Source organism: Nicrophorus vespilloides, unplaced genomic scaffold, assembly GCF_001412225.1.
Source record: "Nicrophorus vespilloides isolate i.1.1-1 unplaced genomic scaffold, Nicve_v1.0, whole genome shotgun sequence".
Lineage (NCBI taxonomy): Eukaryota > Metazoa > Arthropoda > Insecta > Coleoptera > Silphidae > Nicrophorus > Nicrophorus vespilloides.
The window spans coordinates 362,803-382,762 of NW_017099643.1; the positions used below are offsets into that span (position 1 = coordinate 362,803).

General features: G+C 31.1%; 1 protein-coding gene across 1 annotated transcript in view; it reads left to right on the forward strand.

Moving 5' to 3' along the window:
• LOC108564989 (putative transcription factor SOX-15) overlaps positions 1–19,960 on the forward strand; it is a 55,079-nt gene that overhangs the window by 22,518 nt on the left and 12,601 nt on the right. The gene's annotated exons all lie outside the window — the stretch shown is intronic.

A 19,960-nucleotide genomic window follows, 5' to 3' on the forward strand; every position in this document is an offset into this window, starting at 1 on the left:
AGAAAGAATTGCTATATGTATTACAACAACAAAAACAAGAATAGAAATAAATAAAAAGAGGAGTAGGAAAACACCAACCGTGTCCGATGAATAGGCTTTCCTATTTAATATGACATTTATTGATGATGATGGTGCATGTATGTGCATTTTGTTGTCGGGAATAGTGCAGGATGTATGTCTCGAGGGGTCCAAAGGGGGCGGAAGGTGGATGTTGTTGGTGGTTGAGGTGGCGGAGGAGGAGGCCTCGTGCTATGGCCCGTGTCGGATCAAGTAAACACGTCTCGGTCTGAATGACCCATTGACCCGCACCATTGATTGACAGGGGCACTCCCATCGCACAGGGGATCATCATCATCTACACTGGCGGACCACTCCTAAAAAATCTCGACCAAACCCAAAAACCCCATATACATATACACGCACTCACACTTCCATACATACAAAAGCGTACGAGGAACGATGATTAAGAAAAAGACAACACGCGCTCGACAACAACACTCGAAATTGCTGGACACAAATATGAAACTCGCGTTTTAATGTATTCAACAATTAATTGAAGACTAAATGGAGTTTAAACTCGACGTCGGAACAGAAACCTCAGACTAGTTATGCTAATCGTCGAAACACAAACATTAGAATTATGAAACAAAAGCCAATTGTAGGTCTTTTTAGAAATGAATATTTAAGAAGAAACCAATTAAATTTCGACATTTATTCTTAAAATTTGAATATTTTATGATTGAAGATTTTACGTAAAGAAATCGACGCAGAATTGATGTTTGTCCTTTGTTTTTTATAAAAACTACTTAATAAAAATACATTTAAAAATCAAACTAAATGTCCTCCTTAAACTTGAATATTTTATCGATTTCTCGATTCTATAAAACGATTATTAAAAATACATTTATGAATCAATTTTTCATTCATTCTTATTCAGACTTGAATCTTTTAAAAAGGATCTTATTTTCCAATTACATAAGACGCATAGTTTTACTTAAAGCTTGAATTGAAGTCCTTCTTATATATTTTGATGTAAATATATACTGTTTATACATTTTAGATAAAATAATTAAACTAGAGTATTCATTGTAATATAAGACGCAAATAAATTAATTTACAATTAGAATACGTCTTCTTTTGTTTTTATAAAAGTAATCAATCTAAATATACTAAATTGATATCCATTTATTCAATAACAATAATAAGAACTCATTAAAAAATCTTAATTTGTGTTTACTTTATGATGAGATATTACATTGATTATATAATATTTAGTCGGAACCGCTTCAGAGTCCAATCAAAAAATTGTTATCTAACGCAGCTTTTTTCATCTTCAAAAGACGATAGATAACTATTTTACCTTGATGATAATTACTTTTTGTTTGAGTTAATTTCCAAATTACAGATTCAAATGCACGTATTGCATTTAGAAATTATTGGCGAATAAGTATTTTTTTTATAAAGATAAGATTAAAAGTTAAATAGATAATGAAGATAACACTCGGATAATTGTTAATCTACAAAAACTATTAGTTTTGAAAAAATAATTGTATTTACAAAATTAAACTATTTATTTCAATCTGAGATAATTTAACTTAGATCATCAATTTGATGATTATTACATTGAATTATTGAACAATCTTTGTTGTTGTATTATATATGTATATTGAAGCAGTTTTATTATAAACATTTCAAATATATTAGTTGAAAATAATATAGTAAATATATATTTAAATAAAATTAGTTTTGTTTCTAGACACAAAACTATCTTTTTGAAAAATCCAAATGAAATAAAAATATTATATTTATGTCTAATAAAATTACATGAATATGATTTAAAATAATACAGCTTTAATATACTTTGGCTAATTCATTCTAAAAAAAAAGATCAATTTTGTTTGTAATGAAAATATTTTTGTAATATTTACTTCTAAACTAAATGGACTGAAATAAAAAGCGTTTTTATTGGTAGATGATTATCCTCGCTATGTATTTTTTTTCTAATGGTAATCAAATAAATACAATTCATGAATTTACTGAAAATGAGATAAGCTTGTACATGAATGAAGTGCGTATCAGTGTTTTGATAAGATTGCCGGATTGTACAGAATCGTTGACAAACGAAAGAGAGCGAAATTTGTGTGACGATAGATCGCGTTTCGTTGCGTAAGGATGGTAGAAGTCGTGGTGGGAATCGTCTGGTAAGTGGAGGCTGTTAATTGCATGTTGCTGGTGGCATCCAATGAGACGAAGAATCAACTCGAGACGAATGTATAAAGTAGCGGGATCTGCGGGCCGGTCGAGCGCTGCGGCCATTTTATATTCTATCTGGCCTTAAAACAAAATCAACGGGAATAATTGGTGATCGCATTGGATTGGATGCGAAGAGAGTGTCCGTCCAATGAGCGTGTCGAGGGCCGAACCGACCGACCGGTACACACATATATTCTCGTGCAGCGACCTGGCCTTCTCCTAGCGCTCCATCCACAGCACAATCCGAACTCCTCCGGACTCTGCTGTATCTAATGAGATTCATGGATATCTTCTCCACCGCACTCTCTGACCATCCATTCGAAACCACCTCCTTCCTTCCTACCTCCCACCCCCCTTCTCACCGACTCGTCCTCATCGCAGGCTCTCTTTGATCCGCTCAAGGAACAAATCGGCTGGCATCCAGGTGTCCATCTCCCCACTCCGAACCGCACCGAAATCCTCGTCTATGGCAACCAATTTCACCTCACATAATCAACCTCTGATCCAATCAACATAAGTCGGTTTTCGGTATGAAGAGGCGCGACGCATCTCCGTTGAAAGGAAGTAGAATGGCCTTTTTTTCGGAACTTAATATTCCTTCCACCTTGTCTCGTCATAATCCTCCAGATACGGAATATGCATTTATGCATCTTTTTACGTATTCAAGTCTCTTCCTTTCCGCTAATAATTTTCACGTGCTCGCCCTTCAATTTATCACAAGACGTTCAACATTTTAAAATTACACTGTATAATCATCACATAATTTAATTTAGTTAATACATTCAAACATATTTCTATTATAAACAGAAAACCATAAGTTTTTTTTCACAAAGTTTATTTACATTATTTACATTTATATTCATGACTTCTTATACAATTCTTTTAAATCGAAACATTTAATGATGAAATCTGAAGTATTTATTTAATAAAATTCAGATTTTCATACTAATTTCTTTAATTTCTATAACATGTTATGTTATGTAATAAAAATAAAACGAAACTTATAATTTTTAACCCATAATTAACAAATTTGGTTTCATTTTCACTAAAAGATAGATTAATTCTTCAAAATTAGTAAAATTTATAAGAAAAGTTTTATCTAAAAAAATAGTATTTGCCTAAAGTTAGGAAATTATAATATCAATTTTGCCCTTACTTAAAATTTGTTTAGAAAATTTTATTTATATAGTTTACTAATAATATTTTATTCATTTACAAAACTTTATTTTAACCAAAAGACAATGATTTTATGTATCAAATTATTTTGTTTAATAATTTCTAAAATGCAAATAAAAGATTAAATTTTCTAACATTTTTTCAAATAAACTTCAATATTAGAACTATGATGAGAACTATGATACTTCTTATATTCTTACATATTACGTAGTATATTTATATAAGAAAACTTTAAAATAATTTTATGTAACATTAATATTATTTGCCATATGAATGTAAAAAATATTTGTATACTCATTATACATACAAAAATTAACATAATTTAAAAAAAATCGTGCGAATCACTGTTCAAAATCCTATACTTTCATCACGCACTTTGTTGTCATTAAATAAATATATATATGTTGTCTTTCACAAAAAATATCATAAATTTATAATAATGATAATTTCATAAAACTGTGACTATTTATCTTTCATGGATTCAGTACTTGATTTTCTGCAATTAGGAAGAATATTTATGTTGCTTAATGAATTTTGTTAAGGATCAGTACGTTTTAGGTAGTATATTACATAAGTTAGGTATATATACTAAATTGATGGCGATCACGCGGTATGTTGTTTTCACAGAATTCGCGGAAAATGTGTGTGTGTAGTAGCAGTAAATGAATTAATTGCAAGTTGAAGTGCGGTGTAATTAAAATATCTGCGGTATGCGCGCTGATTATTCCATAATTGCAGTACAATAATTCATGGGTGTAATTGCAGCGCATTTGAAGTGCACGGGCGTTTATTTAGCGGATGCAATAATATGCACAGGAGGCAAGAAAAGGGAATGGAAACAGACGTGTCGTTGAATACACATCATCATCGTCGTCGTACACAAAAACATACACGCAGAGAGAAAAAACCCTGACGAACAAAACGAGCCAAAAGATGAAACAAAGAAAGACGAATATGATAATGAACAGAATGAAAAGAGAGGAATGGACGAAGAGGATACAAAAAAAAACAACAAATCGGCGAGACTACCAACGACGTTTGGCCGTCGTCGTCGTCGTCTGTCCCATCGCCAAGTCAAGACACGGACCTTCAGAGTCTGTCACGTGTCTGTAGGCACATCCGTTCCGAACGACACACTAACTTACAATAACGGATGTCTTTATAGCACGAACCGACGGCTCTAACGCACCAAACATTACACCTTAGGCAACAATCTCTCTTTCTTTTTCTCTCTCTCTCCTCTGCCCCTTTTTCGTTTCAGTCTTTTCGTCCTCTTTATTATTTTATTCTTCTTCCAAATTTCGTCTTCAATTTTCTTTTTTTTTGTTCATCACTTCACGACTGCCTCATACTTTTGTTCTACTGTAAACAACCAACCACCTACATAATTATGAATTTTGGACACAGCCGAAACCCCTTTTCTGGCGTAAAAGGAAAAGGCCAGAGGCAAATAGCGTAACGTCGTCCTATATAATTTTTCTTTATAATGTTCATGCCTCGTCGTACCTCAACTACTTCCAGATTTTCTGCACTCTCCAAGTCCTTTCTTCTTCCTCTGCCGTCGCAGGTAGTAGCACCTAGCTCATTTAAAATCCTCACCTGATTCACATCCGGCACGATGATTTATAACACTTCACCTACTGATCAAGCAAACAGCAGCTTTTCATTTTTGTTCACGTTTTCTTTAGTAAACAATGACGCGAATTTATTTTCAGCATGACTGAATTTGTTACAAAAAAATAACAATTACTATTTTCAATAACTTTTATTATTATTTCAATTTTATATATTTTTTGAAAACTGAAATGAACAAAATTTTGTATATTGCAAAGAAATACAGCATTTTTTGTACCATAAAAATAAAGAGAAAAATCCTATTATAGTGGCCATATTTAGTTGAATCAAGTTTTACAAGATTTGTGAATAGATATTAGTATTTGAAAATTAATTGATATTAATGAAAACATAAATATTGTTAATGAAAAGTTTACAAAAATAAAATTGTCGATGGTTTACTTATTTACAACTGAAATGAACTTATTTTCTCACAATTACACTCGTTCAGCAGACAAGACAATTGCTATTGGGTTTTATATGTTGACAGGATAATTTTGTCCTCAGTATACGGCCAAATACTTCAGAACATACAGACTTTTAAGGGTCAGTAAATTTATAATAAACAGGATGCAAGTGTTGCCATTCCGTGATGTTGCATATAAACATAATAAAATTAATTAAAATAATTTATGACGCATCTGCTATTCATTCAATATCGTATACTTTCTTTTTACCTCTTTAGATTTAAGTTATTTATTTATGTAATTTATAGAAAGTCTATAAGATTTTTTTTAAGTAATTTAATACAGCCAAATCAAAAATAATTCTAAAAAAATAGAACACAAAGTTATTTTTTATACATAAATTAATTATTTTTGCCGTTTATTGTTTTTTTTTAATGTTCAAGTCTCTTTTTTGCCAAAAAAAAAAACTTAATTTGTAGATGAAAAAACAATCAGAAAAATTTGATAGGCGTTCACTAGTTACATGAATGCTTTATAACGGAGAAAAATATATAGTATATGAGATTGAATGTGGAATTGCAAGTACTTGATTTGTTGGTCGGCCATCGCGGCTATTATCGTTAGTCATTGACCTATAAAGAATGAACTTCAATGACTGCAAGGAGCGAACGTCGGGGGGAAAAATAAAATAAATTGTGGATGCGAAATGAGTCCAATTAAGATGCAGTTAAATCAAAACTGTGGCGAATTAGCGACGGGTCACAGGGCAGGCCTCTGTGAGAAGAAGTAACGGTGTACCATCCAATGTGTACATGTTCTGTCTGTCTGTGTATTTATGAGTTTGTATACGTATGTATGAATTTGTGTGTGTGTATTGTCTGTGAGTGTGTATATGTGTGTTACATAAGACAATTCAAATCCGGGACCCCATTGTCTTGTGGGAGAAGAACGTGTGATACTATTTATAAATACGCTACACACACACAAACTCCAGTCACTCAGACGAATCTCTGCACTTCATTCACAATTTGCTTCGACTCTCATTCATTTCGCCCCCTTTTTTTCCAGCATCGCGCACGTCGTTACTTCATCAGATGCGCAGGTGGTGTGTACGTACCTTTATTTATCTCCGGATCAAAATCTCGCAATGTCATAATGAAAGGATCACGACCAATTGACAATTTGTGTATGCATGTGTGTATATGTATTTATATATGTGTGTAAGTGTGTGTCACACACAGCTGTGACGTCCATCGATTGTCTTCGGATGGCACGCGACGACCTCTTTGTCTCTTTTTCGCCCCGCGGGGCCGCATTTTAACATCCTTCACTTTCGTCGCCTCAACAATGGAAACACAATTCGGTGCACCGAACACAATCGAAATAAACTGAAGGCAGAATGAAAATAAAGAAAGAAAAAAACAAAAGAGTCACTTTCCTTTCCCTTTCATCGCACTACCATTTTGATTGGAACGAATTTGGATAATTAAAAATAATGTGATACACACACACATATTTATAAACACACAGAACACAACACAAACGTAAAGAAAAGCGCGTTCAATAAAATAACCGTAAAGTTGTTCCAGCGAGTTATGGAGATAAACACTAACACAAATCAGCATTTGCAATACATAAATCCCGATTGAATAATAAACGTTAACGGTATTTCATTTGCATTTAAAAAAAATAGCAAGACGATTGCAAAACATCAGAATATCTATTACACATTTAAGGTTTTTTTGTCGGACGATGGCTGATTTCGATAAGGCCCCTTTTTGGAATTTCATTAAACTCTCTTCGTAGTCTTAGTCGTTGCTGCCTGCCGCTTGATGTTAGGTTTAACCTTATTGTTGCGAGTCACTTCATTTCCATCGGCTTTTACTCGGCTTATTTCATTCTGGTATTTAGTCAAACGACATCATGGCACGTCCTGGAAATGAATTATCTCTAAAGCGTATTAAATAGATTTCACATCGAGATACAAGTTGTTTGATATTCTTGTTGTACCACTTATTCCAAATGATGGATTATATTTGTTACGTTATATATAGAATTCAAATAATTTCTAATAGATGTTGTAAAACAAATTTATATAACGTATTCAATCAATTAAGTTAAATCGACACGAACATAAACCAGAATATTTCAATAAAATAAAGTAACAATTAATTTATTATTACACACTACACGATACTTGACAAGTAACTTTAAATATTTATAACTGGAATTTATGTAAGCAACTAAATGCATTAATTTATTATATCATGATTATTGCAACAAATGTTATTATTTTGAAAAATACTACAATACGTAGTCCGGACTTTGCCTGGACTATTTAAACTAAATAAAAACAAAAATTAGAAAATTTATTTTTTATTAAATTTTAGTTGAAATTTGATTTAAATGGAAATATTGAGAAATGTCTTTATATTTGCTCATAATTCTCTGCTGCAATCCTTTCAGTAATCCTTTGAGCCAATATGAAAATAATAAAATTTGCATATTAAATATTCAATTACTTTATAATTGATTGACAAATTATCATATCAATGTTGAGAAATGAATTGGTGAGACATTAACTTATTACTTTTTATTAGTAATATTGACTAATAACTTAGTTGATAATCAATATAGATGTCATTTGCACATGTAACTTTCATTTATATTCAATTTGGTCGAGATTTTATCGTAGAAATAAAAAAAAGATGTATTTTAGTAATCATATCAGAATATATCTGTTGAATACGAATAAAGATTTAATTTGAAAAATATTGTTGTGATAAAAAAAGAGAAATAAAAAAATATAATAAATGTTAAAAGTAGGTTGTGTTTTCTGTGGTATTTTGGATGACGTTGAAAAGGTGTTTCCAGTTGATCCTTTCGAGTTTCGTGAATGATATAAAGCAAGCGTATGCATGCATGTATTACTGACGAGAGGGACGAGCAGAATGGAATGGAATGAATATGAAGAACGAGAAACACTTGTCATTCCCGTGTGGTGTGTTTGAGGCTTGGGCGCAAAGCGTCCGGTTTAAGCACAGCAAAAGATGACTATCAAAGAGCGTTTTATGGACACCTCAAGGATGAAAGTTTATTTGAGCGTTCCGCGAATACCGCCGATACGCGTACGACCGTCGTCTGCACGAGAGGAGGAATTATCGAAGAAAACCAATATGCAATTAGCATTGGCAATTTGCAAATGCCAGTGATCCGGTCCAGCTTGCATCAATCATCAACAGCAGCAGCAGAGGCATCAGCATCATCATCAAAGCACAACAAAGCGCCCGTATTATAAATTTAAAAAAAAAATGAGGAACGAACGTTTATAATTGCATTCCCTGCCAAGAAGATGAAAAAGAATGGAAAGTCTCCATTACTGCAAACTTATTAACATAATTGCCTTTTTTATATATATATATGTACAATATAAATGTATCTGTATATATGCACACACATGCACAAATACAATATGAAAGGCATTCGCACTCTGTTACTGCTATTCCGGCTATTGGTATTAGTGCTATAATGACCTGAGCTCGTGACATTACGCAACGGATTTAAATATTTCGAGTTGGATTAAAGTAATGCGAATATAATTTCGCGCTCATTAAAGCGCAAATTGGATGTTTTGGTATACCCTATTACCGCAAAAAAATATATTTATATTATTGCTATAATTGTAACGCTAATTAGACCCAATTGAAATCCGATGACGTGTCTACGTTTATGCTAGATTTAAAAAGGACGACTAAACAAAAAATAATCTTCTAATTGCATATCGTTATATCACGTAAATAGCAATTGTTTTGTCGTGTTTTATATACTAAATGTATAATTCTAAGTGATATTATATCTTGACATGATTCATAATTTTTTTTTAACTGTTTGCTGCATCTTATAAATGACTACTTCCAATCTTAAATATATTATATCAATCAGAGATGACAACGTTCTTATTATTGCTTCTATGTTTTTAAAAAACATGTCATTTTTCTTATATAAATATATTTTTTTATACATGATTTACATTTTAAAATGTTACTTTAAGTAGACTGATGTACGTTCTTTATATTTCGTTTGAATTAAAAAGAGAATTAACATTTGCTGCATTATTCAACGTAGCAAGATGTAAGCATTTGCATTTAATGTTGATCTGTCATTGTCACTTAATTTTGACCTGAATTTCATTTATTCCCATAAACATTTTGAAAACTGTAAAACACATCTCAACTAAGAGGATAAATTAATTAATTTTTATAAGCTTATTGATAGAAATTAATTTTCACTTTAATTTCTTTCAACAAATTTGTTTCATAAAACAAATGAACTAAAATAATAAATTTTGAATTTAAATAAATGATTTTTTATAAATTTTGGACTCAAAATTCATGCAAAAAGTGTGTATTAATTTTGATCTAACTTTAGATTTTTTTTCTTCAAAAAAATCGAAAATATAAATCCGAAAAAAAAAAAACTTAATATATGAATACAAATAATAATGTTTATTGCATTAGTCGTACACATATACAGAAATAAAAAGAACAAAATAAATATAGATAATTTCAAAAAAGTCAACCGATGATACAAAAGGCTAAATATATGAATACATTTTAGTAACATTGTTACACATTAAATATGACCTAAATTTAAATAATTTGAAAAATGAAATACATGAAAATTAGAAAAAATAATATAGCTTTTACTAATGATGCAAATTACCACCTATGAAGATTTTAAATAGTTTGAAACTGAAATCATTAGTGGAGGGAATTGCGGCCGATGAATCGTAAGGAATAATAATTATATAGATATACACTATAGATTAAATTGTTCGTTGAACAATCGGGAGGGGTGGGTTAATAGCGTCCACACACCCACACTCGAAGGCCCCATAATCTTCTTGTATTTTTTTTCTGTCTCTCTCCTACTCCTACTCTCATCCTTTTCTTTTGGTGTTGGTTATTCTTTTTCGGCCTTACTGCTGCTTCTTAAAGGAATCGGACCATTGGCGTTTCCATTTCGCTATTTTCATTAGAAAATAAAAGATCTTTGCATCGATATGAGGCTGCGATTACATAACAGAAGCGAAATGTGGAGGATAAATGCCGCACGCACAACGTGTGGCAATCTGCTGGGATTTCGATTACGAAAGATAACGCTCGTAACCCCTTACATGGACTTGTTGCACCTAGTGCACTTCTAATTCCAACTTTGCTCCGTTTATTTATATACATTCGTGAACCAGATTCATAATTAAAATCTTCACTGCTCAACAGATTTACTCACAATTTGTTATGTGTTTCATTAAAAAAAGAATATGTAATCAGAATAGTTATAAATCACAAATTATTGCTTGATTATCAAACTGTTGGGAATATATTATGCAGTCAAATTAGAATGGTTTTGTAAGAGAACAGCTTTTCGAAGTTGTTTAGCGCTGCTGGAGTTATGCAAACTTTGGTAAATAATTTAATATTGCAATAGTGTTTCGCACAATGGAAAGTTCTCATTACTTATGCAACTCGTTTAAAAAGTGCACAACCTCTGGAGAAGGAAAAAGGAGCAAAAAATGCAACATTTCCTTCTTAAAACTTCGCGATCGAAACAGCAGCGTTTTGGTGCTTGGATCAGCTGATGATGGCCTTCTAGGATTTGCGTTGAAGCAAGGAAATAACAGCATTTGCAGCAAAAATAAAAGAGAATATTATGAAGAATATGAAAGAAATGAAACGCACATCAGTAAACGAGTAACACTACTTCATACGCGGATAAATATATAGAGTGTGGGAGTATTCTTATGGGAAAATGACCCGACGACCTCTCACCGGGGCGTTCCCACTATTGTGCTACCATATTACCCCCCAAGGTCCCCCCTTCGGTTCGCTAATTACCCGGTAATTGTGGCAGGAAGTTGAGAAATCATAGAGCCGGGGCTTTAGACCGCTTTCGAAAACCGAACCATGGGCTAAATAATTTATCCTCCTTTGCATACATTACGACGTTCATAACGAGATGATGGGACCGTTTTCGTAACACGCTCATTACGTGCTAAAAAAAAGTATAATAATAATATTGTCATTCGGAGGGAGGAAGATCGCAACGTCAGGCTGATTCTCAATGGTTTATAGTCGAGGGGGTTCCATGTTACCGTGAAATTGCGTTTATTAAAGGCCTTTTGTTTGGTAATTTGTTATGAATTTCAATGATTTCAGTTTCATCACGTCACTGCATTAAATCCAATTAGGGATGCATCTGCAGACCATAACTTTCGAAATGTAATCGTACATCGATTAAAACATAATTTACAAGAAAATAATCAGCATTTCCAACATATTCATGTAATATAGACATATATACATTCGAACCTCGGTTTCCGAACAAAATTCATACCAAACTATTCGAATCCCGAAATAATTTGCGCTATTAGAATTTCAATGATCAATGATTTTAAACTAATTATTTTATTATTTAATTAGATATTTTTTTTTTAATTAATACATATTTTTCATTTCAATAGTACAACAAAGTTATTTTTACTTTTACATATGCTAATATTTATCCAAAGATTAAATTCATATATTAACTACTTATTAATAAAAAAAAAGATTTATGCAATATTTCAAGATTCTTTTACTGACATAATTATATATCAATTATTTTTTTATTATTCATACACTTGTAAAATATATAACTAACTAACAGTAATATTGGCAGGATGTTTTTGGAGTATCGAAACTTATATAATATGGAATTGTTTATTTGTATCAAAATTGTTTGTATACACGCGGTGAATGTTAAAATTGTCTAAAAAAAAACAATTTATAAACTCAACATAATTTAAATCAGTGTGACGTGCATAGTTTAAATTTCACAATTAATAAGACACGGCCGTGCGTACGTCCATCGTTGGAAATGATAAATGCCAGTATAATTAACAAAAGGAAATCTGACGTGGAAAGTATGAATGGAATGAGCGTCTTCATTCAATGGAAATTAAACTAAGTAATTCACGGACAGTTTTTTTTTCCAAATCCAACTCGATCAATCAAGAAGTCCAGTTAACGATGATGCATTGCTCTTCAATTAGATCATAACGTTCCGATGAAGAATACATCAAATATCAGCAAGAACATTCATTTTCGGATATATTTTTTTTAACTTTTCGTTGTTCTTTTAGCATTGCATGATTCTTTATTTCGTGCTGTGTGTATTCGTCGGCTTGCCACACCTTTGATGGTGGTCCTCTGGTGGTCTGCACTATGTGGCCGTGGGGTCAGCAGGAACTCCCATCCTGTCTGCCCGTTTCAACCGGGAAACAATGTGGCACTTAATGCGATCAACACGTAATCCATACGTGTACAAATGTTACATTACATACAAATCGATGTCTAAATCGAAACGGCAAATCAATTGCTCTACGCAAAATAATTATTTCAAGCTACTGAATTCAATTGAACGAAGAAATTACAACACTTCATCAAATAATTTATTTATTCAATTCAAAACCAATTTTCTTATACTTTTTATTATATATTTTATAAAATAATGTTAGTTGTAATAAATAACTTGAGAAACTCAGGAAATATTCCATTATATAATATTTTCCAACAAGTCATAACATATAATTTTTTTTAATAGTTTCTTATGTAACATGAAAACATATCTTTAAAGGTTATAATATTGACGAATACTCTAAATTTATAGAAAACAAGAGAGCGTTGAAAGAAAGAATGAAGAGAATAGTGAAAACAGTGCTTTTTGATCTATGAATATTCCTTTTTCCTTCTAATTTACACACGTAATTGCACACTACATTAACCTTCATGAGCAAGTATACATACAACAAAAGTTCTTTATTCTTGGTTTGGTTTTTAAACCCAACAAATAGAATAATAAAAATAAAACAATTATAAAAATTATTTATTTCCAAGAAAATTTGATAAATGGATAAAGATGAAAATATAAGTATTAACACAAATTTATGTGAACAAATTTTGATAATTACATTTGTATTTCCCTGTAAAGAAAAGTATTAAATCAAACAATGATAAAAATAGATTAAAGAAAGGAAATATTGATATATTTTCATATAAGAACTTGAAATTATTTCTACTTCTTGTATAATATTAAAAATTATAAAATATGTGTTTATTAAAAAGTTTACCTAACAGTTGGATGTAATACAAGAAATCTTTTAATTTGTTATTCAAGCAAATCGTGTCCATTCTTGAAGATTCTACTTGTCACGAGTTACCGACTTTCATCACAATATTAATATCGACGACACACATTACGTAACATTCCTTTCATATATAAACTACACCCTCTTAAGTATTAATTTCTTATGTATATTCTTTATACAAAAAAAAATGAAAATTATAATTCAATACATCTTTCATAATAATAATAATGTTTTTTTATTAATTTCATCATCAATTACTCTTTAAAATCTAATAGTAAACTTTATTAAATGAATCAAATGAGGAAAAGGGATGTAGGTGAAAGTTTAAAGAATCTTCCATTCAATCTTATATAATTAAAAAAATAAATAAATAAAATTTTTGAAAGTTTGACGGATCATTATTGTAATGTAACATTTAATTTGCATTATGCATGTAAAACTTGGTGGAGGATATTATTTAGCCGAAGTACGTTCGCATAGGTCAATGACAAAATGGTTAGAATAGAATTCGCGCCCAATCACGAATTCTCATTTCGAAGGGGGGACCCACCACATTACATAACGCATATATTATTATATTGTATAAATATTTGAATACATCGCCGCTCGTATACACGTGTATATGAGTGTGTGTATGAGTGCGTGGGTTTGGTTAACGATTTGCTCCTTTCGAATCCACATTTTATTTTTCGTTATGCCTAGGCTCTTTTCCATACCTCTGCGTTACATTCCTATCAAAGTGGATGTAAATCATATAGATTTTTTTAATGAAATAATTTTCAATTAAAGACAAAAACAATTAAAGAAATTTGTTTGGATAAAAAGTTTTAACATTCTTATTAAACTAAAAACATATAAAACAGAGTATGTTTATTACAATAAAAAGTATTCATTTTAAATGAATGTACAGGAAATAAGGATTCAGTACTCTCAATTTTTGTATATAATGATAAGCGTTTATAGTTTAAATTACAAGGATTAAAACAGAATAAATAATTTGAAAACATTGTATAAATTATGTGTAGAAATGCCATTTGGAATGGAATGATTAAGATATCTAAATTACTGGAGATGGTCGTAAAGTATAAAGACTTCGAAAGCAATTAACCAACCAAATATATGCAGAGTTAATTGTCACCTGGTGGACGTGCCTGCAGTTTAACGACAAATTCGCTAATTCGTTTTTGCACGTGGATGGATGTAGTAAAGGTAGCGTGAAAATTGTGCAAATGCGTGGGCACAATTAAATAGTTTACGGCTGTCCGAAGGCATGATTTAATGTGTTATATAAATGGTCATGATGTGCGTGCACGTCGCTGGATATTCAAGCTCTCGCCCTCTTCTTGATGCCTCTTTATTTTATTTTTTCGTTCTTCTCCCCATTTTTGTTGTTGTTCTGTTTTGCTCTTTCTTCAATGCTATTTACAAGAAGGGAACTAAACGCTCGGCGTGTGTAGTACATACAAAGTTCTAATATATGAGTACCGCAAGAAATCAAATGACAAAGTTTACACCCCACAATCAGAATGTATTAGTGATGTGCTTGTGTATGTGTGTACGGATATGCATGCATGGGTCTGTGTGTGTTCGTGTATCCATGTGTGTGTGCGGTGATATATGGTCAATGGGCAGGCTGGCGGGTTCTTAATAACAGAGCGGTGTGTAATAATACATCTCTTGGGCGCGCGTTGTGTTGGTATTGCCCAGGCCCCAGCTGTACCAATGTATGTACCATCATGGTTACAGCTAACCCGCCCGTAAACCGACACCCCAGGGCACTAATATGTGTCAATTGACCGGATCTGAGCCTCTCTCTCTCTCTCTTTCTCTTCGATCCTTAATAAAAATGTTATGAACCGAGCCGCGTCTGATGTTCATAACACGATCTTATCTCGCCCCATACCTACTACTCACTTATTATCAATTATTATCTATTAAACCACGTGCGTTGTAATGACCTTTTTTTACCTTCCTCCACCTCATCCTCATACACCTCTTCTCCGGCGCGCAACCACCACCAACACACTTCTTCATTATTTATGGACACACATCCATGTGAAATCTCCGATCACACCTCTCGAACTACTATTTTTATGACTAAATCAACAAAACACAAAATCAATTTTCCACGCCAAATGCGCTAAATCTCTTGATGTAAAAATACAATGCAAGAACCCATAAGAGTGAGAGATGAAGAGATCAATAAACTGTAATTTATCTACACTTTGTTATTAATTGCGTACAACTCGGAAAACTACTTGTAATTGAGCAATTTAAAAAATAATCCAAATTCTTATAACTTTACCATTTATTAAACATAATAATTTATGTGATTCAGATTTATAATTTTTAACTATTTATTCTAATTATATCTTTTAATTTTGATTTTTATTTTACTACTGAAACATAAAATGGAAAATAAAACAATGGAATTTAATAGACGAACATTTGAACAATTTAGGATCATATCTAAATATATTCTAAAACAATGCAAGTAATACATAATAATGTTAATTGTTAAAGATGTAAAGTCTACGAAATCCTTTAAGATTAAAAACATTTTTGGTTATAAATATATATAATTTTTAACGCACAATTCTTTATAGTAATTTATTACTTCAAATAATATTTAATTATTTAAATAATAGAAAAAAATATATTAAATTGGAAATAATATACAATTATATAACTAATTAATAAATTAATATCTGTTTTTGTACTTTATAAATCGTTGGTGTAATTAATTATTATATTAATATTTTACATTTATTAAAATAAAATAATACTTCCTTTGTGAGAAAATATGTTTCCATTTGAAAAACTAGAAATTTTATATATTAGGTGTAAAATAATATAAAAAAAATGGATCAAGTCTTCTTCAAAATACATATGTTTGAGTTGAATTTGAAACATCAAAGTAATGTCAGAAATGTGAAATTATTTTTTTGTAGAGTCAATGTCAATTAAAGTATAGAAGTTAATAACCATAATTTGAGCTGTGACGAAAAATATGGAATTGTCCAAGCGTTACTTCAACAATTGAAAGGAACTAAACTGAATCATGGTGCAATCAAATCAATTTGCAAAACATTGTCGAGACTCTTACTGTTAAATTAAATTATTTTCGGACAATTTTTTTATGTGAAATGTGACTCTTTTTTTCTGATAGACGGAGTAATTAATTAGTGAATAATTAAGAGCATTATTGAAACAATATTTGGATTATTGCTAAATATAATCGAGAACAATGTGATAAGTAATTTTAGTGATTTGGAGACGTGAGGTGTTCTCAATGCAGGAAGTGAAAAGTCATAGGTAACAAATACCTGTATCAATAATGGCTTGCTCGATAACTCCCCAAACACCAATTCATGTATACATGTGAGAATATATGCGTTTCCTGTGTGTATGTGTGAGAGCGTGTATTCGTATGTGCGCGACAAGAAACTGACGACCGTTGTTTCTGAAAGAAATAAAAAAAAGAGGAAAGAAATAATAAAGTGAACCCGTTAATGTTTACACTACAATCACGGCAGCCGCAAATAAAACGACGTCACAATCGTAAATGTTGACTATAAATTTTATTGATTGCCTGTCGTTTAGGTAAGAATGTTTAATACGCGCATTGCGGAGGGCGGATATTTGCGAAACCGCTTTCCAGACTGCAACAGGAAAAAAAAAAACAAATTCGCATAATATTGTTTTCTCTTCGGGGAGTTCAACGGTTTCCAAGAGTAGCTCAGCTTCACTTTTCATCATTCACTTTGATTCGTAGAAGCGAATAACTTTAATTAGTTATTAATAATCTGTAGATTACGATAAGAGTCTATAATCTTCTTACATTCTTCAAATTATGAAGTATCGTCACGGATGTTATATGTCATGTTTCGGAACTGGAATTTCTGTTATTAGGCTATGACCAATCCACAATTTGGCATTCGGAGAGCCGATCATTTAGTTCACTGGGTCGTGGCAATTTGGAGGATTTAAAGCGTGGAATTCTATCATTTACACGCTCATCCCATGTTCATCATCATCTTTTTGTTGTCTTCTATCCTTCTTCTCCAACCTTTTGGTTCATTTTATTGTTTCTCCGAGTTGAAGAGTCCGTGTGTGGGCGGTCGGGGTTTAATACAAGAGACGCGATATTAAAATAATTGATGTCAATTTAATTCTAGTAATCATCGATATGATGTGTGTGCGCGCGATATATGTACACGTATATCTATATATATATGGACTATAGTTATGTGTAGAGAGACAGGTACAGTTCGTGTTGTTGTTATTTAAGAGAATTCGGTTTAATGCTAGACCATTGCTAAATGTGACGAATGTATAATTATTTTCCAGAAACTTTTCCATCCAGGCTCTCTTCCTGCCTGTGCACGCCGCATTACATGACTCATCGCGCGTTCGCGATCCGTAATTTATTTATATTCTATAATACATATTAAAATGGCGTTGGTGTATTACAATTACATTTTACATGTGGTCCATGTGTGTGAGGCATTAATTAATTGAAAACTGATTCCACTCTTCGCGTCCACCCGAACTCTACCTCTGAAACCTGAAACGTCGATCTCGTTCGCTTTACCTTCGCCCACCTCAAGAAAGTTACATACAAAAAAAAGTATTAATCATCCAAATCGAATTGCTAAATGTTAATCGAATCAACCGATCGCATTTGAATAGCAAACAAGAACTCTCTTCACTTATGCTGATTTTCCGCATACATTTCTTATATTAGTACTATTCAAATAACAATCAATTAATTAAATCTATATATGAATATTATATTTCCAGTTAAAAGTCAACTTTAAAGAACTTTATGAACTATTTTTTACTTAAAATTAGAAAAATATAGAAAACTTAATTTCTCTATTATTTTACTTATGACTTCGAATATATTACATAAAATAAATTATAAAACGTGATTACTATCAAAACAAATATTTTATTGGAACCTCTGTCGAAAATCAAATTTTTCGAAAACCGAAACAATCTTATTGTTCTCAATTTAATTGGGAATTAAAATTATGTCCGAGAATTGAATTATTGAGTAACTGAACTCATTTTTTTTAATTATTAAAGTATATTTGTAGATCAATAAAATATTATTAAAATTATTTGGTATTAATACATTAAAAGTTTGAGAACTATTTTTACTTAAAATTAATTTAAGTTTAATAAAAACAAATACATAGAAAACTTAATTTCTATAATATTTTACTTATACTACTATATGACTTCGAATAAATTACATACAATAAATTATAAAACGTGATTCCTATGAAAAGAAATATTTTATTGGATCTTCGGTCGAAAATCAAATTTGTTCGAATACCGAAACTATCTTATATACTTGATTGTTGACAGATTAATTGGGATTGGGATGACATTTTTTATAAATAACTAATGTAAATTTGTAGATCAATAAAACATGTTTAAAATTATTTTATATTAATTATATATAAACAGTTGTATTTGTATCGAATATTAAATTAGATCAAGTAACATTGTGTGACAAAAAATAAAGAACTCAATATAATTAATTCGACACGTGTACTTATTTTAGTTGTCATCTATGCTTGTTTATATTTTAGTGTGCTCTGAGTAATAGTTGTACAAAGAAGTATTTGATGAATACTAAGAAAAAAACAACTTAACGATTGGATTTCCTTCGGCAGACAAAGTATTAAACAAAAACAAATAAATAAATAAAGAACGTCGTACATGTTTATGAACAGTTACACATGAAGTGTGGACGTACGTGTTACGCAGAAAACTTTTCCAGAATATTTGATTGTTGGCGAACATGTAAATGTTCACCTGAGAGAGGCTTTAACCCCACGACGATGATTTTTCAAAAAAAAAAACACACATACAAATCAATATTAACTATACAGAATAAAACAACAGTACGTTACAAAACAGGAAAAATATGAACCATTTTTACATGTGAATAAGCGACCGATGAATATTAACCTGTTTAATAACGTTGAACTTTTGAATAATTGAAATATGTTTCGTTACTTTTTTTTTCGTTAGTGAAACTGCTTAATCATTCTGGGCAGGTATGGCAACCTTTAAAAAAAATGTCGCCGTATATTGTACAAACACCGATGCACCTGAATTTATTATTATTTATTTCTTTCCGTACAGTTACTTGAACTACAGCCGTGAATTGAAATTGTATAACATATTAATTGTTGCTGTTCGAATGAAAACAAGAGTTTACCAAAACTCAATACATCTGATTGTACTTTTTTTTTTCAAAAACACAATTCAAGAAAATACATAAATTATTGTTTGCACTAATTATAAT